Raw genomic sequence first — 24,293 nt, forward strand, 5'->3', positions numbered from 1 at the left:
AGGTGAGGGGCCTCCCCTGTGGTGCAACAATTGAGTGCTGGGCTGCAAATCTGCCTGCAGTCTCTGCAGCGCCAGTTCAATCCCCAGCCCCAGGTGAGGATCCCATATGGCACGCAGACCTCTACTGCTGTGCCCGCTGCTCCCCTCAGCAGTGTACTTCATCAGACTGCCTGCTCTGCTCCCCGCTTTGGCTCTGGTGAATTCTCTCACCCTTCCATGCTTCTGACTGTATCCAGCACTTGTACGAATAAATAAATAAATCTTTAAAAAAAATTCAGGGGCCTCACTGGTGGCGCAGCTGTTGAGTGCTGGGTGCAAAGCTGCCCGCAGCCTCTGCAGAGCCGGTTCGATCCCCGGCCACCTGGTGAAGGTCCCACATGGTGCAAAGACCTCTCCTGCCGCCCGCTGCTCCCCTTGGCAGTGTATTTTGTCAGTCTGCCTGTTCTGTTCTCCGCTATGACTCTGGTGATTTCTCTCACCCTCCCGTGCTTCTGACTGTACCCAGTGTTTGTATCAATAAATAACAAATCTTTTGAAAAAATAAGAAATAAAAAAATTCACATGAGTGCTCGCTTTGGCAGCACATATACAAAAATTGGAACGGTACAGAGAAGATTAGCATGGTTCCTGCACAAGGATGACATGCAAATTCGTGAAGTGTTCCCTATTTTTCTGAAGAATGAAATTGAGACCTTAAGGAAGGAAAGAAAAGAAACACAGGAGATTAAAAGATTACTAGAGGAGATAAAGAAATCTGGGAAAAGCAATGAAAACAGAATCAATGAAATGAAAGAATGGATTGGTACTATCGAAGATACAGAAATAAAAAGAGCCAAAGGAGAAAAGGAGAAAGAAGTGCAAATGAAGCAGTTTGAGGATACTCTTAGACAATTATCAGACTCTGTGAAGAGAGGAAATGTAAGAGTTATAGGCATTCCAGAAGGTGAGGAGAGAGACAAAGGAACTGAGAAATGATTCAAGGAGATAATTGAAGAAAACTTCCCAAGCATGAAAAAGGAGACAAATATAGACATACAAGGAGCAAGAATAACTCCCAATTACCACAATGAAAAGAAAACTACAGCAAGACACATAATAGTAAAGCTTGCAACAGTCCAAGACAAGGAAAATATAATGAAACTGGCAAGGGGGAAGAAGCAGATAACTTATAAGGGAAAACCAATCAGGTTAACTTCAGATTTCTCCAAAGAAACATTACAGGCAAGAGAATGGAGTAACATATTCAACAAACTTCAACACAGTGAATGCCAACCAAGAATACTTTACCCTGCAAATTTCTTCTTCCTCTATGAAGAAAAAATATGGACCTTCTCAGACAAACAGAAACTCCAGAAATTCATAACAACCAAAGCCCACTCCAAAAAATTCTACAAGAAGTCCTAAAGCCAAAACCAACAGAGGAATGAACAAGAATAGAATAAAGCAAGGGGGAAAAAATCACAAAAAAAGGCAAACAAAATGGCAAATGCAGATGCCAACATATTAATATTAACTTTAAATGTAAATGGATTAAACTCATCAATAAAAAGACACAGAGTAGCAGGCTGGATTAAAAAACAAAATCCAACCTTATGTTGTCTCCAGGAAACACATTTAACCAAAAAGATAAACATAGACTGAAAGTAAAAGGTTGGAAGACAACCCTATAAGCAAATGGACCAAAATAGAAGGCGGGAACAGCCATACTTATGTCAGATGAAATAGACTTCAAATTAAAAAAGGTAAAAAGAGACAGACGGACACTACATTATGATCAAAGGGACAATACATCAGGAAGATATAACACTTATCGACACATACTCACCAAATGAAGGGGCACCAAAATATATTAGACAATTATTATCAGCTCTGAAAACAGACATTAAAGAAAATACATATATAGTGGAAGACTACAACACTTCACTCTCACCAATGGACAAAACAAGATAAAAAATAAACAAAGACACTAGAGCCCTAAATAGACATAGAACTCATGGACTTAATAGACATCTAGGGCCTCCCCGGTGGCGCAGCGGTTGAGCGCTGCGCTGGGTTGCGAAGCTGCCCGTGGCCTCTGCGGCACCGGCTCGATCTCCGGCTGCTCCCCGGCCACCGGAGGAGGGTCCCACATGGCGCGCAGACCTCTCCTGCCGCCCGCTGCTCCCCTCAGCAGTGTACTTCGGTCCTTCTGCCTGCTCTGCTGCCTGCTCTCTGGCTCTGGTGAATTCTCTCACCCTCCCGCGCTTCTGACTGTACCCAGTGTATGTATAAACAAACAAACAAATAAATAAATAAATAAATAAAACAAAAAAAAATGCCTCTATTAAAAAAAAAATAGACATCTATAGGACACTGCACCCAAAAAAATCCAAGTACACATTTTTCTCAAGTGTGCATGGATCATTCTCCAAATCGATCACATACTGGGCCACAAGACAAACATCAACAGATACACAAAGATCAAAATCATTCCAGCTATCTTCTCTGATCATAAAGGCATCAAACTAGAAATTAATCATGAAAAGAAAATAAAGAACCCTCCCACTTCATGGAAATTGAAATCCACACTACTGGAAGACCACTGGACTAATGAGGAGATCAAAGAAGAAGTAAAAAGTACTTTGAGTTGAAAGACAAGAAGGACACCACTTTCCAGAATGTATGGGATGCAGCAAAAGCAGTAATAAAAGGAAAATATGTAGCAATACAGGCTCACATCAACAAACAAGAAAGAACTCAAAGAAGCAACCTAGTCTCACATTTCAAAGAGCTAAAAAAAGAACAACAAAAAAACCCTAAAGCCAGTATAAGAAAGGAAATAATAAAAAAATCAAAGCAGAAATAAATGAATTGGAAATTTAAAAAACAATCCAAAAGATAAATGAAACCAAAAGTTGCTTCTTTGAAAAAAATGAACAAAATTTACGAACCTCTAGCCAGGTTCACAAAGAAAAAACGTGAGAAAACACATATAAATAGGATTATAAATGAAAGAGGAGAAATCACAATAGTAGAAATCAAAAGAACAATCAGAGATTACTATAAACGCTTATATGCAAACAAATTCAACAACGCAGAAGAGATGGACAAATTCCTAGAACGATATAATCATCCAAAGCTGGACAAAGAAGAATTAGAACAAGTAAACAGACCAATTACAAGCAATGAAATGGAGGCAGTAATAAAAGCACTCCCCCAAAACAAAAGCCCAGGCCCAGACAGCTTCACAAATGAATTCTACCAAATGTTCAGCAGTGAATTAGTGCCTAACCTACACAAACTCTTTCAAAAATTGAAAAAGAAGGAATACTACCAAATACGTTCTACAAAGCCAATATTACATTAATACCAAAACCAAACAAAGATGGCACAAAAAAAGAAAATTACAGGCCAATCTCCCTAATGAACACTGATGCAAAGAACCTCAACAAAATCCTTGCCAACAGAATCCAACAATGCATCAAAGGGATAGTACACCACGATCACGTGTGATTCGTCCCAGGGGCACAAGTAGGTTCAACATGTGAAAATCCATCAGTGTAATTCAACACATCAACAAAAAGAAAAGTAAAAACCATATGATCATATCAATAGATGCTGAGAAAGCATTTGACAAAGTCCAACATCCATTTATGATGAAGGCCCTTGAAATTCTCAGCATAGAAGAAACATACCTTAATGTGATAAAAGCCGTATACAACAAACGCACTGCGAACATTATTCTCAATGGTGAAAAGCTGAAGGCTTTTCCTTTAAGATCAGTAACAAGACAAGGTTGTTCTCTCTAACTGTTCTTCAATAAAATACTGGAGGTCCTAGCCAGGGCAATAAGATAAGAGAAAGACATACAAGGAATCCAAATAGGGAAAGAAAAAGTAAAACTATCACTATTTGCAGATGATATGATAATATACATAGAGAACCCTAAAAAACTCCACAGAAAAACTACTCAAAATAATCAACCTGTTCAGTCAAGTAGCAGGATACAAAATCAACACACAAAAATCAGTAGCCTTCCGGGCCTCCCCTGATGGCGCAACGATTGAGCGCCTGGCTGCGAAGCTGCCCGCAGCCTCTGCAGCGCCGGTTCAATCCCTGGCCGCCAGCGAGGGTCCCACATGGCATGCAGACCTCTCCTGCCTTGCCCGCTGCTCCCCTCAGCAGTGTATTTCATCAGTCTGCTTGTTCTGTTATCCGCTCTGGCTCTGGTGAATTCTCTCACCCTCCCATGCTTCTGTCTGTCCCCAGTGCTTGCATAAATAAATAAATAAATCTTTTAAAAAAAAAAACAGTAGCCTTCCTATACACAATCAATCTGAAGAAGAAGAAATCAAGAACATCATCCCTTTTATAATTGAAACAAAAAAAATTCAAATACTTGGGAATAAACCCAACAAAAGAGGTGAGAGCCCTATACAAAGAAAATTATAAAATGCTGTTAAAAGAAATAGAAGAAAATACAAAGAAATGGAAAGACATTCCCTGCTCATGGATTGGAAGAATTAACATTATCAAAATGGCCATCCTACCAAAAGCAATATACAGATTAATGCTATTCCAATAAAAATCCCAATGACATTCTTCAAAGAAATAGAACAAATACTGATGAAATTCATATGGAACCACAAAAAAACACAAATAGCCAAAGCCCTACTGATGAAAACAAAACCAGGCAAGGACAGACAATTGTAAGTCAGAGACATGCTGTGGGGGAGGAGGGAGAGGGATCAGAGGGAGGCAGGGAGGAGCACAGGGGACTGAGGTGATGGTGCACGGGTGCATTGGTGAAGGAAACTCTATGGGGACTACACCTGAGGGGGTGGGGGGAAGTAAATATTATTTACAAATGATTAATGATGTAAAAAAATAGAAAAAATAATTTAAAAATGAATAAAATAAATAAAATCTTTAAGAAATAAAAATAATTATGTGGTTGGATATTTTCACACATTTTAGTAGTAACATAAGAGTGAAAACCAAATTAGTGTTTTTGTGTCTTTTGGGACAATTTTTAGGAGTAGAATCACTGGATCATGTGGTAGGTATATTTTTAGTGTTTTGGGGGACCTCCACAGAGTTTTCCATAGTGGCTGCACCAGCTTGCATTCCCAACTGCAGTATAAGAATATTCCCTTTTCTCTACATCCTTGCCAGCATTGTTGTTTCCAGGGGTTTTTCTAAATTTTTAATTTTTTTTTTTCTGTTCTCAAGATCCATCTATTCATGTATACAAGAGCTGGGGTATAGGCCAGAGGTATAGGGGGTGGTGTGAGGACTCACCAAAGACAGAGTGGGGAACAGAACAGGTAGACCTACTGAAACACACTGCCGAAGGGAGCAATGGGCGAGACAAGAAAGGTCTGCTGCACCATGTGGGAAGCCCCCTGGCTGGCCATGATTGAACTCATGCTGCCGAGGCTGCGTACTGCCCCATAGTGCTGTGCTTTACCCCTTGTGCCACTACGGAGGCCCTCCAGTTTCTGTTTTTTGTTTGTTTGTTTGTTTTAAATATATGCCATCCTAATTGGTGTGAAGTGGTATCTCATGGTAGTTTTAATTTGCACTTTCCTGATAAGCGATATTGAGCATTTTTTCAAATGCCTGCTAACCACTTGCATTTCTTCTTGGAGAAGTGTATTTTTAACTTTTTGTTCATTTTTTGACTGAGTTGTTTGCTTTGTTTTATATATACGCAATGGAATACTACTCAGCAATCAAAAAACATAAACTTATGTCATTTGCTGAAACATGTAGGGAGCTGGAAGGGATTATGCTCAGTGAAATAAATCAGAAGGAAAAAAAGAGAAATAATTTCACTTTTATGTGGAATATAGTGAAACCAAACAAAGGGTCAAGATGTAACTGGTAGCTGAAGCCAAAGACTGTTACAGTAGGTGGTGCCCCCTGAAGGGGGTTGTTGGTGAGGATAGCCTAGCCCCAAAGAAAATGCTAAAAAAGCATTGAATTTTGGGGTGAAGCGACTGATAAAAATATAAGGGACTGCAGAAGGAACCTGGGATAATTCAGTCTTCTGGATTCAGCATTTGAGGATTCAGTATTTGGGATTCAGCATTTTTGGATCTTCAATGATTTGGGGTCAGTGATTTTAGCCCCACCTCACTGATCATCCAGAAGGCTGTTTTGGGCCTCTGAAGAGGGAGGCCTCCAGCAGCCAACTTCAGGGAGGGGAAGTTTGGAGGCTTTGCAAGTAGCTGAGCGACTAAAACTGTTCCTGTTTTTGCTGCTGTTACAGCCTGGCAAGGAAGGCAAAGAACTGGAGCCAGGTACCTTGCTGAGCTGTGAGTGTGGCCATTTGTCCAGCAGTCTGGATGCTGCAGCTGCTGTTTTGAGTGTCACTTGTCTGGTGCTGTGCTGGGGCATCCCAGCAGCACCAGGAGCATCTCCTGTTGTGTCTTATGTTGTCTTTGTGATTTGGAACTTGGCTTATACTCTGGCTGCCACATGCTCCAGGCTGGAAGATGATGTCTTGGACATGTGGCCTATTGTTTGGAAGAGGAGCTCTGTGGTGGGAAGACACCATCTTAGCTGCTTTTGTTTAGGACATGAACACACTGGGCATGGCTTTGGGTGAGGTAAAACCCATTTTTGGCCTCAGTACTCTTGGTATTTTCCTTGTTTGTTAAATAAATCCCATTGTTGTTGTTCTCTAAACCTGAATAATCTTGCAATTGTGCATATGGGTGAAGAACTCAGACAGTGACTAACTATTTGGGCAATGTTGTTGGCCAGTTTAGTGCCCCTTGTTGCCCTGTATCAAGGAGAGAAGACAAAACTAACAAGCTGATCATAGATCTGAAGCATACGGGGTGGGGGAGGGGGGCGTGAGATAGGGAATGGAAGAACACAAGGGAAGACGGTGATGGTTCACAGGTGATACAATGGTGGAAGAAGTACAGGGACTACACCTGAGGGGAGAAATCAAATATTGCAAACTAAAGATAAATTTAAATATGAATGAATAAATATATGTGCAACAATCCAATTATTTTTGAGGGAAGAACTAACTAATCATTTCACAAACAACTTTTCATGAGTTGCAAGTTCATGGAATATACTATTTGCATCTTCTTCTGGGAAAACAGGGCAGGAGAGTGGTAGGGATTTATTACAGCATGCCACATAGCATCATGAAGTATAATTTATTTTCTTTGACATATTCTGTTGCAATATTTACTCTGTTGTAATATTCTGCTTTTTTCTGAGTAATATTTAATCTTATTTCAACTAGTGAATTAAGGTAAATAGTGGGAACTGAGGAGAAAAACTGGCATCTTCTATAGGACCCAAAAAATTTCCATCAGAGCACAACACTGTCTGTAGGAGAATCTAATACACCCTTAAAAGAGTTTCTTCTGTCAGTTGTGCTTATACGTTGCAATGTATGAATTAATTAAAATAATAATGATCTACTGAGAATCGTAATGGTTTATCATGGGTAGAGTTTTGACAATATAAAAATGAATAACTAATAAGTATTCTCTTACAGGATGTTCAAATTAGCCAGAGACAGATGAATAAAATAATAATTACAGTTCTATGGGAAGCTTTGTAGTTGAAGAATCTGTCTGAACACATACCTTCGTATTCACTTCCAATAACAGTAAGGGAGTAAAATTTATTTTAATTGAAATATTTAAAAGTATAAACCTACATAGAAAAAATGAACACAAGAATGAATTATGGCCATAAAATTTTCAAAGATGAAACACAGGTGAATGAGTAGTGAATAACTTTGTAAACTTGAATATCAAAAATTTAAGGTTTCTTCAAAGGTTCCCATGTTGTGCAACAATATCAGAACTCCTGTTTTACACTTCTGAAAAGCTAAAAATAACACAGGCAAATCATATTCACCATAAAAGACTGATTAATTAAAATATTTTGATGAAGTATATAACATTTTAGAATGGATAGGCATATATTTATGTGCAAAGAAAAATTTGACTTTATTCCTAGGTTTGTAATACCCGTGGCTATTGATAGAATCAGGGTATATATATTATAATACATATTTCAAATTGATCTTGAAAATCCCTGAAAATCCAACAAAAACCTCATCACACCACAACAATCAAGAATAATGTGGAAATACAAGGTCAAAATGGAACTGTGAAAACTAACAAGGTTTATACAGAAAGTAGACATACAATCCATGTCTCATCCCAGTATGAAGTTTTATAAATAGGTCATGACATTTCTGATTGTATAAAATAGTGGAGCTGGGCCTCCCTGGTGGTGCAGCAGTTGAGCACTGGGTTGCGAAGCTGCCCACAGCCTCTGCAGCGCCAGTTCGATCCCCGGCCACTGGGCGAGGGTCCCACAAGGCGCGCAGACCTCTCCTGCCACCCGCTACTCCCCTCAGCAGTGTACTTCGTCACTCTGCCTGTTCTGCTCCTGCTCCTGCTCTGGCTTTGGTGAATTCTCTCACCCTCCTGCACTTCTGACTGTACCCAGTGTTTGTATAAATAAATAAATCTTAAAAAAAAAAATAAAAAAACATTATTTAAAAAAAAGTAAAATAAAATAAAATAGTGGAGCTGGTTGGAACTCACACATGACATGAGTAGATGGACATAAAATTGGAACAGAGGGCTTCCCTGGTGGCACAGGTGGTTGAGCGCGCACTGTGAATCTGTCCACAGCCTCTGCAGCGCTGGTTCAACCCCAGCCGGCCGGCAAGAATCCCACATGGTGAAGCAGACCTCTCCTGTCTCGCCTGCCGCTCCCCTCAGCAGTATATTTCGTCAGTCTGCCTGTTCTGTTCCCTGCTCTGTCTCTGGTGAATCCTCTCACCCTCCTGTGCATCTGGCCTGTACCCCAGCTCTTGTATAAATAAATAAATCTATGGAACAGAGAAGAAAAGACTTCTGGATTCCAAGTTTGACCATTTCTAGTTCATAGTCTGATGCTGTACAAAAGTAATGCAAAACATGTTTAATATAGCTGCAATCAGGCTATAAATTCAACATAAAATAAGTCATAGTTTTTTTTATATACAAGCAAATAACAAGCTAAAGAATAAAGAAAATAATTCCATTTATACTTGCTTCAAAAAAGAATTAGATACCTAGGAATCAATCTGACAAAGGAGGCTAGAAATATATATACACAATGAGAACTACAAGATGTTATTAAAGGATTTAGAAAGCAGCATCAGGAGGTAAAAGGATATTCCATGCTCATGGATCAAAGAATCAATATAAACAAAGTGATTATGTTATCTACAGAACTTCAACTGTATACCAGAGTCAAATATACAAATTGCAAAAAATATATATATATAAAATATAAGTAAATGGGAGGGCGCCTTTTTAACCTTGGACTTGGAAGGACCTTTCTAGGACTCACTATTCAGAAGTCGTAAAAGAATAATTAAGCGGAAAAGAAACAACCTCCCCTCCTGACTGGATTTTACGTTGCCATAAGTAAAATCCAAACCAAATGACACACAGGGAATAAATATTTGAAAAACGTATATATATCCCAAGTGCCAATTTCTCTGATTATAGACATCTCTTAAATAAGAAAAAGACCAGTGTATAAAAAAAGACAAAAAACAATGAGAGTGCATAGAAAAATAAATACAATAATTATACATATCAAATTATTGAAATAGCACTAAAATATAATTTCTTATTAATGATAACTTCAAAGTTCCAAATTTGACATTATATTCTGGTGGCAAAGAATGGGTAGTCACTGTATTACTTAAGGAGTAAAGTCTTGAGGGCCACCCTGGTGGCGCAACGGGTTAAGACACAGCACGATGAAGCTATCCACAGCCACTGCAGCATGATTTTGATCCTCGGCCAGGGAGGTGACACTCATGACGCAGCAGACCTCTCCTGACTCACCCGCTGCTCCCCTCAGCAGTGTATTTCAGTCAATCTGTCTGTTCTGTACCCTACTCTGTCTCTGGTGAATCCTCTCACCCTACACACCTCTGGCCTGTACCCCATTTTTTGTATGCATAAATAAATAAATCTTTTCTAAAAATAGGGAATAAGGTCTTGAAAAGAAACCTAAGTGATCCTCAAAATTACAAATTCAATTGCCCTTTGACCTAGTTGTTGCTTTTCTCAGAATCAATACAAGCACTAAACCATTGCATATAGCAAAAGAAAATGTGTATAAAGTAGGTATGCATTTCTTCACTGCAACATTGTTTATACCAACAAAAGATGGGGGGAAAATAAGTGTTCATCAGGAGGGCACTGTTTAAATAAACTATTATACATTGATATAAAAAGTACTCAATATTGTATTACATTCAGAAGAATCTATCTCAAGTCTATTTCATTAGGTTTTAAAAAAAGCAAAATTCAGAGTGCTGTAAATATTCTAACATTTGCATTGAAAGGGGACTGAAAATACACAGATTTAGGGCCTCCCCTGGTGGTGCAGCAATTGAGTGCGGGGCTGTGAAGCTGCCCACAGCCTCTGCAGCGCTGGTTCCATAGATCCCCAGCAGCTGGCGAGGGTCCAGCCACCTGTGAGGGTCCCACATGGCAAGACAGGGTCTCTCCTGCCATGCCCTCTGCTCCCCTCAGCAGTGTGTTTCATTAGTCTGCCTGCTCTGCTCCCCGCTGTGGCTCTGGTGAATCCTCTCACCCTCCTGTGCTTCTGACTGTACCCAGTGCTTGTACAAATAAATAAATAAATCTTAAAAAAAAAAAGAAAATACACAGATTTATATTTACTTGAGTATTTTAAAAAAACATACAGGAAAGATAACATAAAAAAAAAACTAGTAAGATTGAAAAGGGAACATAGAAAACAAATGGAGGCTGGGAGAGAACGATGATTTTCAATATATACTTTTTTGTATTGCTTTGATTTTTGAACCTTGTGAATATTCCAAAAGTATGTATTGTTTAAAAATACAGAAAATATTAGCTTTGTACCTAGTCTTATGACTGCACTTTTCCTGTTGCTACTGTGAACTACTTGAACATACCGTTAAACACTCTGGGACCCTCTTCCCTGGTCTAGCAGGAAGAGAACAAAGCCATCTGCATAGACTTAAAGTCAAAGCCCTCTTATTCTGTTCTGTGACGCAGTCATGTGGGAATTTATTATTTAGAAAAACTAACATTTTACCCTCCACTAATAACTAAGGAACCTGCTAAAGAAGATTTAAACAATGGATACCTACTTTTTGCATCTTGAAGTATATTTTTTACCAATCTCCAGATAAATTTGCTCTCCTCTGAGCATAGACAGCATAAACATTTCTTTAAATCAAGATAATTTAGGATATCAAAAGACCTAAACCTATAGACAAAAACCAGAAGCCTCCCTGTCAAGAATAATGACTTTTTTTTTGGGGGGTGAGACCCTTGCTGTTGGCCAGGCAATGAACCGGCACTGCAGAGGCTGGTGGGCAGCCTTGCAGCCCAGCGCTCAATCGCTGTGCCACCAGGGGAGGCCCAAGAATAATTACATTTTTGACATGATGTCTCTGTTTTTTTTTCTTCTGTGCCCATGCTGCTCTGTAATAATATATATAATCTGAACTCAAACCTGATTGTAAAATCTTGTATTGCTTTCTGGGTTCAATTCTCACTTCAATTATCTAATAAAGTCTGTCTAACTATGAATTAGAATTTTATTTCCGTAAACACTATAATAAAAATCTAACGTTCTTGTACTTTTAAAAATATGCAAAATGCTTACATTCTCAGAGTTGAATCTAATGACCTGTATCTCAAAATAGTGATGCAAAAGTTCCTGTGATGTCAGAACTTCATGCCTGAGAAAATACTTGGAATAAATAGAGGTTCTTGCTATATAAACCATACATGATTGATATGTTTTCTTTTCACATCAGTAAGGAAATATGGAGCTATTTTTTTTCTTTTAGCAACTGACACACTTAGATTACTACTGTCAACAATGGCTTTTTAAGAGTGTTCCTAGAATAAGAATTTATAGCCATAGGTCAGTCCATGCTAAAATTATGAGTAGGTTCTAATGTCACTTTGAGTTTACAGAAACTCAACTTTATAAAAGAAAAATATAATGCTTTCAAGGGCACCTATATTAATTGTAACACCCATGCTTAACTGGAAAGTCGCTACCCATGAAGCACCTGGCTCTCTGTCCATCTCCTTATCCCTCCCACCATGACCTCCCAGAGATTGGTTAGGCTTATGCTACATAACCTATCTTGCCCCTGTTAAGTATCATCTTTGCTGAATGAAAACTATGGCCTATTTGTCATTGAAAGACATTTATTTGAAGGATGTAATTATCTCTACATTGGGAGTTCTTTGAGACGGATAAAGTATCTTCACCGTTTAGAACATGATTAATTTCCCAAACCTCCTCACAATTGAAATTGTGGTCTTAAAACAAGTTCCTAAAAAGCTGCATGGGAATTTCCAAGAAGTGTTTATACTGTCTATAACAGGGTTATTACACAGACAAACCTGTAAAATTAGAATTTATCTCTGATCCATTGAGTTACACACAAAAGGAAATACAGAATATTAAGCCAGTGTGAAAACATGTGCTGACAGATTTTCAGGGAATTAGGAATAAAAATTGTTTATTTACTAATATGGGTATGCAATTAATTTATTTAGGCTGAAATACATATAAAATGTTTCATAAATTGTAACCTTAAGTACAAATCATTACAAGTTTTTTTTTTTTTTAACCTGAATTATAAGTAAGCTGTGTATACTTTGGATGTTATTTAGGAGAATTCTGAGAAATGAAATCTGAAGAAAATAAGATTCTTATGCTGGAATAATTACATTTTTTTATTGTAAAACAACTTCCACACCTAAAAATGGGGTGGACTTCATGTTTATTCCCACCAGAAAGACTTCCTAATGTAAGGGCCATTCAGTACAGTTACCAAAAGTTTATTACTTTGTTCATTAGCCTGCTTTGGGCCCAGTCTTTGTTTATTAGCCTGCTTTGGGCCCAGTCTTAAAGAACGTCTCTAAAGAGCCAACTCTTTCTAAGTAACTTACCTCAAAAAATATATATTTTTTTAAATTTAGATTCTTTTTGAGGTAACATTGGTTTACAATGCATTTCATCACACCACACCCATATCAGAAGACCCATGGATCGCCACCATAGTCCATTGTGATCCTCCCCACTGTGTTTTTTTTCACTTTCCTCATACCTCAATTCCACAGTCAGATTCTAGTGTCTGTTGGTTTGGGTTTGTCTGGCCCTTTGTTTTATTTCCCTATTTTCCACATGTAATTGAAACCATATGGTATTTGTCTTTTTTCTTCTGACTTACTTCACTTAGTGTTATCCCATCTAGTACAATCCATGCAGTCACAAATGGCAAGACTTCACCCTTTTTTTAAAAAAAATAGCTGGATAGTATTCCTGTGTGTGTGTGTATGTGTGTGTACATACCACATTTTTCTAATTCATTCCTCTGTTCTGGGGCACTTAGGTTGTTTCCACAACTTGGCTATCATAAATAGTGCTACAATAAACATAGGAGTTTATATATTCCTTCAAATTAGTGTTTTTCCATTCATTGTGTAGGTACCTATGTGTAGAATTACTAGAAAATATGGTAGATCTACCTTCAATATCTCGAGAAACTGCCATACTATTTTCCATAAAGGCTGGACCAATTCATAGTCCCACCAATAGTATAGGAGGGTTACTTTTCCACATCCTTGCCAACACTTACTGATTGTAGTCTACTTGATATGCACCATTTTCACAGATGTGAGGTGGTATTTCATTGTAGTTTTCATTTCCCTGATAATAAGTGATGATGAACATTTTTTCATGTTCCTGTTGACCCTCTGTATGTCTTCTTTACAAAAGCACCTATTTAGTTCTTCTACCCATTTAAAAATAATAATTTTTATTGCCACCAATTAACGATAAAAATTGAAAATTCTAGTATCCTATCTAAAATTGTCGGGCATAAAAAAGGTAGGAAAATATGACAAATACAAGAAAATGAGCTTGATCAAAAAGACGCAGAACACAAAAATGATAAAATTAGGGAAAGATACACTAAAATGGTAGATATCTATGTGTGTGTATATATATATATCCATATCCATATGCATGTATTATGTAAGCTTAGAAGATATAAAAAAAATATGAACAAGAGATCACAAACTGAACTACCAGAAGTGAAAAATAAAATGCCTTAAGTTAAAATTGTACTGGATACAATTAATAACAGGTTAGACACTGAATTATTAAAGAACAGTTAAAATGCATCACTTGATCTAGAGGCCATAATGATCCTAAATGTGTATTGCCTAATAATAGACATAAGAGGCAAATATAAGAAGCAAACAGGTATGGAACAAAAAAGCAAATTAAAAATATGATAATTAGATATTTCAACACCATCCTAACACCAATTTATTAAACTAGAAGAAAACATCAGTTAGAAATAAGATATTTGAAAACCATGATCTAGTGACATCAATTTAATTGAAACAACACAACCTCTAACATCGAGAGTGGGGTAAAGACATTTTAAGACTTTCAAAGTCATATATATATATATCTATATCTATATCTATAGGAAGCTATAGATATATAGCTTCCCTTTCTTAGGAAGCTTCTAATGACAATGTTACACTAAATAAGCTTAAAAAGCAGAAGAAAATATGGGTGTACATAAGATAGAGACTCCAATACAATGAGAGGCAAAGGGAATTCACAGAATGATGGTGAACTCAGAATGACAACTGAGTTGCTCACTTAGAGAGAAATCATTTCAAATTTTGGCAAGAGACTATGGGCTTCAGTAGAGAGGAATAAAAGGAGATGAAACTCCTAGGATAATTGACAGAAAAGTTTTCTTTAAGGTGAAGTGTGCATTTATGATTTAGTTATATCTACATAGAAAACTAAGGCAAGAAAATAATACATTTATTCTTTTCTCCTAGGAAAGCTAAAAGTTATACAAGAAAAGAAATAATCATAGTGTATTATATTGCTCATCTGTAAACCATATAGTAACTGTGTAATATCTATTATCAGAAGGATTGTGGAAGGGATATGTGTGTGTTTGTGTGTGTGTGGTGTGTGTGTGTGTGTGTTTATTTGGTGGGCTGTGGAGGGAGTGGGAAAAAGATTACATTCTTCCATTCTTATTTTCCACAGAAAGAAGACTTATAAAGGAAGAAATAGAAGTTTATGCAGTGAACTTTTGCTTCTCATTTGGAAATACAAGTTATAACTAAAATGAGATATTAACAGAATAGTTACAATTGGACAATAATGCATTACTTTTCATACTAAGGCCTGTAAAACTTCTTAAACCATATGCAAGCATAATCTTGATGAAACTAAAAAAAATTGAATAACAAATATACAGTTTGTGAGAAAATTCTATGAAAAAAGAGAAACACAGGACTCTTTAGAAACATAGTAACTCAGGAAGTAGTTGGGTAGATTTAGAAGAGCCTATTCAGAGAAAATTATTTTTTGCCTCATCATAAATATAAGTTGGAGCTAATCGCAATTTTTAGGGATAGAAAGTCATCATGGTCATAGAAAACAGACTGACTAAAGCTAAGTGGCATTTTCAAGTGTGCTTCATTGAGGGAACCCATGATGACCAACAGTAGTATAACATTGACCATAGACCAGGGGAGGAGAGGGGATAGCTGGGAGCTAAGTTTGACCAGTTCAACCCCTGAAGGACATTCATACTTCGAAGGGATTCAAAGAATAGGTTTACATTCTGAAGGAAGAATAACCTTCGAAATGAGAGTTGTATCAGAAAAGAGAAAGCACTGGAGTCAATAGGTCATGTAGGAGGCTGGTGAAATAATTTAGACAAGAAGCAAAAACACAGAGCTACAGATCAGTTATACTTGCTGCTTTTTAAACAATTTCTAGGAACTGGGGGAAATAGAGGAATGAAGAAGTCAAAGAGGAATGAATTTCAGGTTCCTGGTTTGGCCTTTGGGGGAATTACTGGGAAAGGAAATAAAAGAGAGGGACACATTTTTCACAGGGAATATTTTAAACTGAAAGTAATATTCCCCCTACCTCAAATTCATATATTTAAACCCTCCCTAGCCCCTAATGTGATAGTTTTCTAAATTGGGACTTTGGGAGGTGGGTAGATAAATTAGGATTAGATGACATCATGAGGGCAGAGCTCACATAAATGATATAGGAATCCCTACAAGAATGCCAAAAGAGCTTGCTTCTCTGTTCTGTGCCATGTGAGCATGTGGGAAGACAGCCATTTACTAGCTGGGAAGCAGCTCTTTATCAGAATCTACATCTGCTGGCATCTTGATCTTGGTCTCCCAACCTTCAGAACTGTGAGAAATAAATATTTGTTATTTAAGCTACCCAGCTTATGGTAACTAATAGCAGCAGGGAAAGTGTTTAACTAAAGTAGAGAAAGTGTTTGCACCTACAAAGAAAGTACTATTTCTTTGTAAGGAGTTAGGTATCTATAGGTTTCAGTAGTGCACTGGACAAAGGGCTCATGATGGTCTGAACACATACTAATTGGAGATCTGAACCCCAGAAAGATCTCCTAAGAAGAGTACATAGAGAAATAAGAATTCTTAGGAAAAGATTCCAAAGCACACTAACATCTAGATAGATGGTTATAGAAAAGATACTAAAACTAATAGAGAAGGACTATACAAAGATGTCAGAGGAAAACCTGTAAAAAGTGATACTGCAGAAATCAAGAGAACTTTTTTTTAAGATTTATTTATTTATACAAGAACTGGGGTACAGTCCAGATGAGTGGGAGGGTGAGAGGATTGACCACAGACAGAGTGGGGAACAGAAAAGGCAGACTGACGAAATATACTGCTGAGGGGAGCAGCGGGTGAGACAGGAGAAATCTGCTTCACGATGTGGGATTCTCACTGGCCGGTGGGGATCAAGCCTGCATTGCAGAGGCTGCGGACAGCCTCATAGTATGGCGCTCAACTGCCTGCGCCACAATGGAGGCCCAAGAGAACATTTTCAAAAAAAGGAAGTAACAGTTTGTGACAGATGTCACAAAAAATAAGGATAAAACAGTGTTTCCTAGATTTAACAATAACAAAATAAGGAAGACCTTGATAAGGGCATCAACTACTGCCAGCAGTTGTGGTGGGATCTTCTTGTTACACTGATTTGAAAGGAGGAACAAGAAGAAGAAAGGGAACTCTTCATTTGACTGAACATAGGTTAGGGAGGGCCTGGGTATTTGACCCTTTTGACAAGTTATTTTGAACCAGGATTAATTATACAGTCATTGTATTCTCTTAATACTCAGGGATTAAGGTTAGAATAAGGATTAGGTAGTCTAAAGTTATGTAACAGTACTGGCACTTAAATTAGGCCTTCTAGACTTGTGCTATAGCGATCACATTTTCTTTCTTTTTTTTTTTAAAGATCTTTATTTTATTTATACAAAAGCTGGGTTACAGGCCAGATGCACAGGAGGGTGAGAGGATTCACCAGAGACAGAGCAGGGAGCAGAACAGGCAGACAGACGAAATACACTGCTGAGGGAAGCAGAGGGCGAGACAGGAGAGGTCTGCTTGCCATGTGGATTGCTCCGAGGCCAGCGGGGATTGAACCAGCACTGCAGAGGTTGCAGACAACTTCACAGCACTGTGCTCAACTGCCTGTGCCACCAGGGTGGCCCAACGATAACATTTTCTAAGGCACTGAGCAGTTAATGTGCTTATTCACATTAGTTTGTATCTCCTCCAACCAGCCATGGAGAGGATCTCAAGAAAATGCCTTAAATCATTCAATTATGTGATGTCCAAACTTAAGGGATCTAATTCAGCTTGATGATGGTGTATTTGTTCAATTGAACCTGGAAAGTTAGGTCTGTCGGAAGCACGGAGAAACTAAGCCCAAGACTGAGAAAGTAAGTCTATTCCTGCAATATATTTCCACAAAAAAAAAAAAAAATACATTAAAAAAAAAAACCAGTCTAATGTGTAGGACACCCATTCTTTTCTCTCTGAATGAGCCAGATCATCCCAATTAATCAGATATATTATCCAAACTTGTTTTGACATAACATACATAATATACATCCAAAAGTTCAGGAAAAAAATTACTCAAATTTAACATAACTCTCTAGTGACAAAGATCCTAAAATATTGTGCCAATTTTCCCTTACTTGCTTAAAGCCAAAAAGACAAGCTGAAGAGAGAATTGGAAATAATGTTATAAAAAAAAAAGGCCAATTCTTTTCAGTTCTAGAGATTATACACAACAGATTAGGCTACTAAAATCAATCTGTGTTTGGAACTATGTAAGAATGTTGTTCTTTTTTTTACTACACTACATTTTTTTTACTATATAATCCCCTGTAGTGCCTTACAGCAAAGGCACTAATGTTAGGGTTTCATTTATTTATTATTTTTTTATTTTATATATATTTATATTATTCTTCATTTTTGTACAATGTATGCTTTCTCCTATCAGGTATAGTCCCCATGAAATTCCCACCACCAATTCAACCATGAACCAACACCACAGTCCCTTATGCTCTTCCCACCCCTGTTTTGATTATTTCCTCTCTCCTTCCCTTGTAGAATGTCCCTGTTTTATAGTTGCCTGTTTATTTTGATTTTTAAAAAAAGATTTATTTATTTATACAAGCACTGGGGTACAGACCAGAGGTGCAGGAGGGTGAGAGAATTCACCAGAGACAGAGCAGGGAGCAAAACAGGCAGAAGGACTGAAACACTCTGCTGAGGGGAGCAGCTGGTGGGACAGGAGAGGTCTGCCATGCCATGTGGGAATCTCCCTGGCCAAGAAGAATATCGAACCAGTGCTGCAGAGACTGTGGACAGCTTCACAGTGCTGTGCTCAACACACTGTGCCACTGGGGAGGCCCGATCTGATTTTTAATTTATTGTAATTACTTTTTTCCTGATCCCTAAATTGGTTCCTCTATATTCCTCCTATAAGTGAAAGCATCCAATAATTTTTTTCTTTTTCTTTCTGGCTTATTTCACTGAGCATAATCCCTTCCAGTTTCATCTACATTGCTGTGAATGGCATGAGTTTGTCTTTTTTTTTTTGATTGCTGAGTAATATTCCATTGTGTATATATATGCCGCATCTACTTGATCCAGTCATCTATATTTGGGCTTTTGGGTTATTTCCATAGCTTACCTATTATAAAAAGTGCTGCAATAAGCATAGGAGTGCAGGTGTCCTTTTGAATTAATGTTTTGTGTCCTTTGGGTAGATTCCTAGGAGTGGAATTGCTGCATCATATGGAAGCTCCATTTTTATTTTATTTTTTTTTATTGTTATATTCCCCATACAATTGCAGCCCCCCCCATTCTGACCCCAATCCCTCCCCTCCCGCCCCCGCCCCCCTAAAAGTGTCTCTGGTTCATAGTTTTTTGTTGATTTTGATTTTCACTTTCTTATAGTTATTCATTTTCCTGGTCCCTTATTTAAGTTTTCTAGATTCCTGCTATGAGTGAGACCATCCGGTATTTTTCTTTTTCTTTTTGGCTTATTTCGCTGAGCATGATCCCTTCCAGCGCCATCCATGCTGCTGCAAATTGCATGTGTTTATCTTTTTTGAATGCTGAGTAATATTCCATGGTATATATGTACCACATCTTCTTGATCCAGTCATCTATTTTTGGGCATTTGGGTTGTTTCCAAAGCTTAGCTATTGTAAACAGTGCTGCTATAAACATAGGGGTGCAGGTGTTCTTTGGAATTGATGTTTCTGTGTCCTTTGGGTAAATACCTAGGAGTGGAATTGCTGGATCATATGGAAGCTCTATGTTTAGTAGGTCCAGAAATCTCCACACAGCTTTCCACAGTGGTTGGACCAGTTTGCACTCCCACCAACAGTGCAGAAGAGTTCCTTTTTCTCCACACCCTCGCCAACATTTGTTGTTGCTAGTTTTTTTAATATGTGCCATTCTCACTGGTGTAAGATGGTATCTCATGGTAGTTTTGATTTGCATTTCCCTGATGACAAGTGATGTTGAACATTTTTTCATATGCCTGTTGGCCATTTGCATTTCCTCTTCAGAGAAGTTTCTTTTTAGCTCTTCTGCCCATTTTTTGACTGGATTATTTTCTTTGTTGTTGTTGAGTCTCATCAGCTCTTTGCAGATTTTTGTGATCAGTCCTTTATCATTAGTGTTGGGTGCAAATGGATGGAAGCTCCATTTTTAATAGTTTGAGCAACCTCCACACAGCTTTCCACAGTGGTTGAGCCAGTTTGCATTCCTACCAGCAGTGTAGTAGAGTTCCTTTCTCTCCACATCCTCGCCAACATTTGTTGTTGCTAGTTTTTTAATATGTGCCATTCTCACTGGTGTAAGATGGTATCTCATTGTGGTTTTGATTTGCATTTCCCTGATTACAAGTGATGTTGAACATTTTTTCATATGCCTGTTGGCCATCTGCATTTCATCTTTGGAGAAGTGTCTGTTTAGTTCTTCTGCCCATTTTTTGATTGAATTGTTTTCTCTTTTTGTTGAGTCTCTTCAGCTCTTTGTAGATCTTTGTGATCAGTCCCTTATCAGTAGTAATTGTGTGTGAAAATTTTCTCCCAATCAGTGGGGTGTCTCCTTGTTTTGGTTAATGTCTCCTTTGCTGTACAGAAGCTCTTTAACTTGATGTAGTCCCAACTTTTCGTTTTTTCCTTCACTTTCTTTGTTTTAGGTGATGTGTCTTTAGCGATATTACTGAGATGTATGTCATGTAGTGTTTTGCCTATATCTTCTTTTATATATTTTATGGTTTCAGGTCTTATGTCTAATTCTTCAATCCATTTTGAGTTGGTTTTTGTACACGGTGTGAGTAAGTAGTCTAGCTTCATTTTTTTTGCATGTAGTGGTCCAGTTTTCCCAGCATCATTTATTAAATAAACTGTCCTTGTCACATTGCATATTCTTTGCTCCTTTGTCAAGGATTAATTGCCCATACATAAGTGGCTTTATTTTGGAGTTTTCTTTTTTAATAGATTTATTATTTATGCCTGAGGAACTGAGGTACAGGCCAGAGGTATGGGAGTGAGAATATTCACCAGAGACAGACTGGGGAACAGAACAGGCAGATTGATTGAGATACACTGCTGAGGGGAGCAGCGGGTGAGCCAGAAGAGGTCTGCTGCGCCATGTGAGTAGCTCCCAGGCCAGGGATTGAACTTATGCTGTAGTGGCTGCAGATAGCTTCATAGGCTGCATCTTAACTCCTTGTGCCACCAGGAAGGCCCCATATTTTGGGGTTTTCTATTAAATTCCATTTGTCTGTGTGTCTGTTTTTGTTCCAATACTATACTATTTTAATTATTATGGCTTTGTTGTATAGCTTGAATTCTGGGCGTGTGATACCTCCATTTCCCTTTTTTTCAGTCAGGAAAGTTTTGACTATTTGAGATTTTTTGTGGCTCCACATGAATTTCATCAATATTTGTTCTATGTTTGAAAAATGTCATTGAAATTTTTATTGGAATAACATTGGATCTGTAAATTGCTTTTGTTGTTCTAAGCATTTTGACACTTTTCCTTCTTTCTTTTTCTTATCTCCTTCCTTCTCTAGCTCTTCTTTTCTTCCCAACATTTTTCCTATCCTCAACTTCCTTCTATATATTATTTTTTTTTTTTTAGAGGCATGTTTTATTTTATTTATTTATTTGTTTGTTTGTTTTTGTTTTGTTTATACATGCACTGGGTACAGTCAGAAGCGCGGGAGGGTGAGAGAATTCACCAGAGCCAGAGCGGGGAGCAGAGCAGGCAGAAGGACCGAAGTACACTGCTGAGGGGAGCAGCGGGCGGCAGGAGAGGTCTGCGCGCCATGTGGGACCCTCCTCTGGTGGCCGGGGAGCAGCCGGGGATCGAACCTGCTCTGCAGAGGCTGCAGGCAGCTTCGCAACCCAGCGCTCAACCGCTGCGCCACCGGGGAGGCCCTATATATTATTTTTAATTAAAAAAAAAGTTTATACTGCATGGGGTTTTGGCAACACTGTATTATGATCCTGAATATCAGCAATATTATCAGGAATGACCTAAAAAAGAACAAATAATTCAAAACATCAGTATTTTCCCCTTTATTTTTTAGATTTTTGTGGATTTTTGGATAGTATTTGGTTACTCCCCTCAGGTATAGTCCCTTTAGTTTTCCCACCACCATAGCACCCAAGATAATTCACTATAGTCCCTTGTGCTCTTCCCTCCTCTGTTTTGACCCTTCTCTCTCCCCTCTCTTGCTGTATAACCATGATCTATGGTCAGTTTGCAAGTTTTGTCTTTTTTCCTGAACCTTTATTTCATTTCTCTGTATTCCATATATAAGTGAAATCACTGATATTTATCTTTTTCTTCTTAGTTCACTTCTCATAATCCCTTCTTGCTCCATCCATGTTGCTGAAAGGGCTTGAGTTTATCTTTTGATTACTGAGTAATATTCAATTGTGTATACACACCACATCTTCTTGATCCATTCATCTGTTTGGGGGCATTTGGGTTGTTTCCATATCTTGTCTATTATAAATAATACTGCAATAAACATAGGAGTGCAGGTTTCCTTTTGAATTAGTATTTTTATATATTTTGGCCAGATTCTTAGGAGTAGAATTGCTGGGTCATATGGTAAATACATTTTTAGTGTTTGGAGGAACTGCCACACAGCTTTTCATTATAGCTGCACCAGTTTGCATTCACACTAGCAGTGAAAAAAAGTGACTTTTCACCACGTCTGTGCCAGCCAGCATTTGTTGTTTATTTTTTTTTAATATGGACCATTTTCATGGGTGTAAAGTGGTATCTCATTGTGGTTTTGATTTGCATTTCCTGATAATAAGTGATGTTGAACATTTTTTCATATACCTGTTGGCTATTTGCATTTCTTCTTGGAAAAGTATCTTTTTAGCTCTTCTGCCCAATTTTTGATTTGGGTTATTTGCTTTTTTACTGTTGTTAAGCTGTGCAAGTTCTTTGTAAATCTTTGATATCAGTCCTGTATCAGATGTGTGCAAATAATTTCTCCCCTTCAGTAGGGTGTCTCTTTGTTTTGGTTGCTATCTCTTTTGTTGTAGTAAGATTTTTAGTTTGATGTAGTCCCAGCTATTTATATTTACCTTGTTTCTAGGGATGAGTCCTCAAAGATATTTCTGAAGTTTATGCCATGGAGTGTTTTGCCTATGCTTTCTTCTATATATTTTATGGTTTTAGGTTTTACATCCAAAGTGTTTTATCCATTTTGAGTTGATTTTGTGTGTGGTTTGTGAGATAGTAATGAGTTTCATTCTTTTGCATGTGGCAGTCTATCAAAACACCAATCCTATCTAAAGAGTCTACTACTGAAATAAGTGGAAGTCTTAAAATCTCTCTTGATATCAACTTGTTTCCTTATATTCTATCAACATTTAAACAAATTCACATTATTATAACAATTTTTGGTATATTTTGTTGATAAGTTTTGCAGTCATGCTTTAACTTTGTCAGTAAGGTTTTTTTTTCCCCCGTTTACTAGAGAAACTTAATAAGTCCTTTAATAAGATGGAAATAAACTGCTGGGATCCTATTTCTATTTTCAATTGTCTTTAGACAATGAAAACAAACATTAGAAATAACTGAGAGGTAATGGAATTTAAGGACAGTTAAGATAAGATACAATTTTTCAGTAAAGCCTCAGACAGAAATGTTTAGCGAAATAAAAGAACTCAAGTGTGGACTGGAGAGAATCACAACAGCAATATTTCTAGGTACAATCTATGAAGCCTGTCATATGTTTCTACCCCACTCCAAGCTTAGAGTACAAAACTAATGGGTTAATAGGGACCTCCCATCAGAAGCCATGTGACAGGTGTATAGCAGGAACTGTCTCTCCAAGGCTGTTTTGTGAACTGAAGCCCCACCCCCACCTAATTGACAGGACAGGGAACAGCAAAATTTATACTGATGGGTACTCATTCAGTTCTCAAGGTACAAGCCCAGCCTACCTTCCTTATTAAATGGTATATTGTAAAAAACAATATTCTCATTTCCATGTAAGTAAGAGAAACAGTGATTGGGCAATAAATTTGTAAGTTCAGGGCAGCAGTAGCTAAAATTAAAGATTTCCTTTTTTAGTTTAAGATGCATCATTCTCTCTACTTGGACCTCAACCATATCCTACATTTGATCAGTTCACTCAATCATTCATTCATTCATTCAAAATCAAAATTAATTAAGGAGCTCATTGTCTTGGGTTTTCACAGCTAAGACTCCCTTGGTTAGTGTCTCCCAAAATGATCCCATTTCCTTACATGAAAAATGAAGAGATGATTGGATAACTTAGAAAGGAATAAT

At 37.7% G+C, this 24,293-nt stretch overlaps 1 non-coding gene across 1 annotated transcript; it reads left to right on the forward strand.

Moving 5' to 3' along the window:
- The first annotated feature begins 565 nt into the window (after positions 1–565).
- On the forward strand, positions 566–672 carry LOC119261472 (U6 spliceosomal RNA). Its single transcript, XR_005129018.1, has one exon. It is a non-coding gene; the product is annotated as a U6 spliceosomal RNA (small nuclear RNA).
- The last annotated feature ends 23,621 nt before the right edge of the window (positions 673–24,293 follow it).

Source organism: Talpa occidentalis, unplaced genomic scaffold (genome assembly GCF_014898055.3).
Source record: "Talpa occidentalis isolate TD23 unplaced genomic scaffold, MPIMG_talOcc4v2.1 talOcc4.6, whole genome shotgun sequence".
Classification (NCBI taxonomy): Eukaryota; Metazoa; Chordata; class Mammalia; order Eulipotyphla; family Talpidae; genus Talpa; species Talpa occidentalis.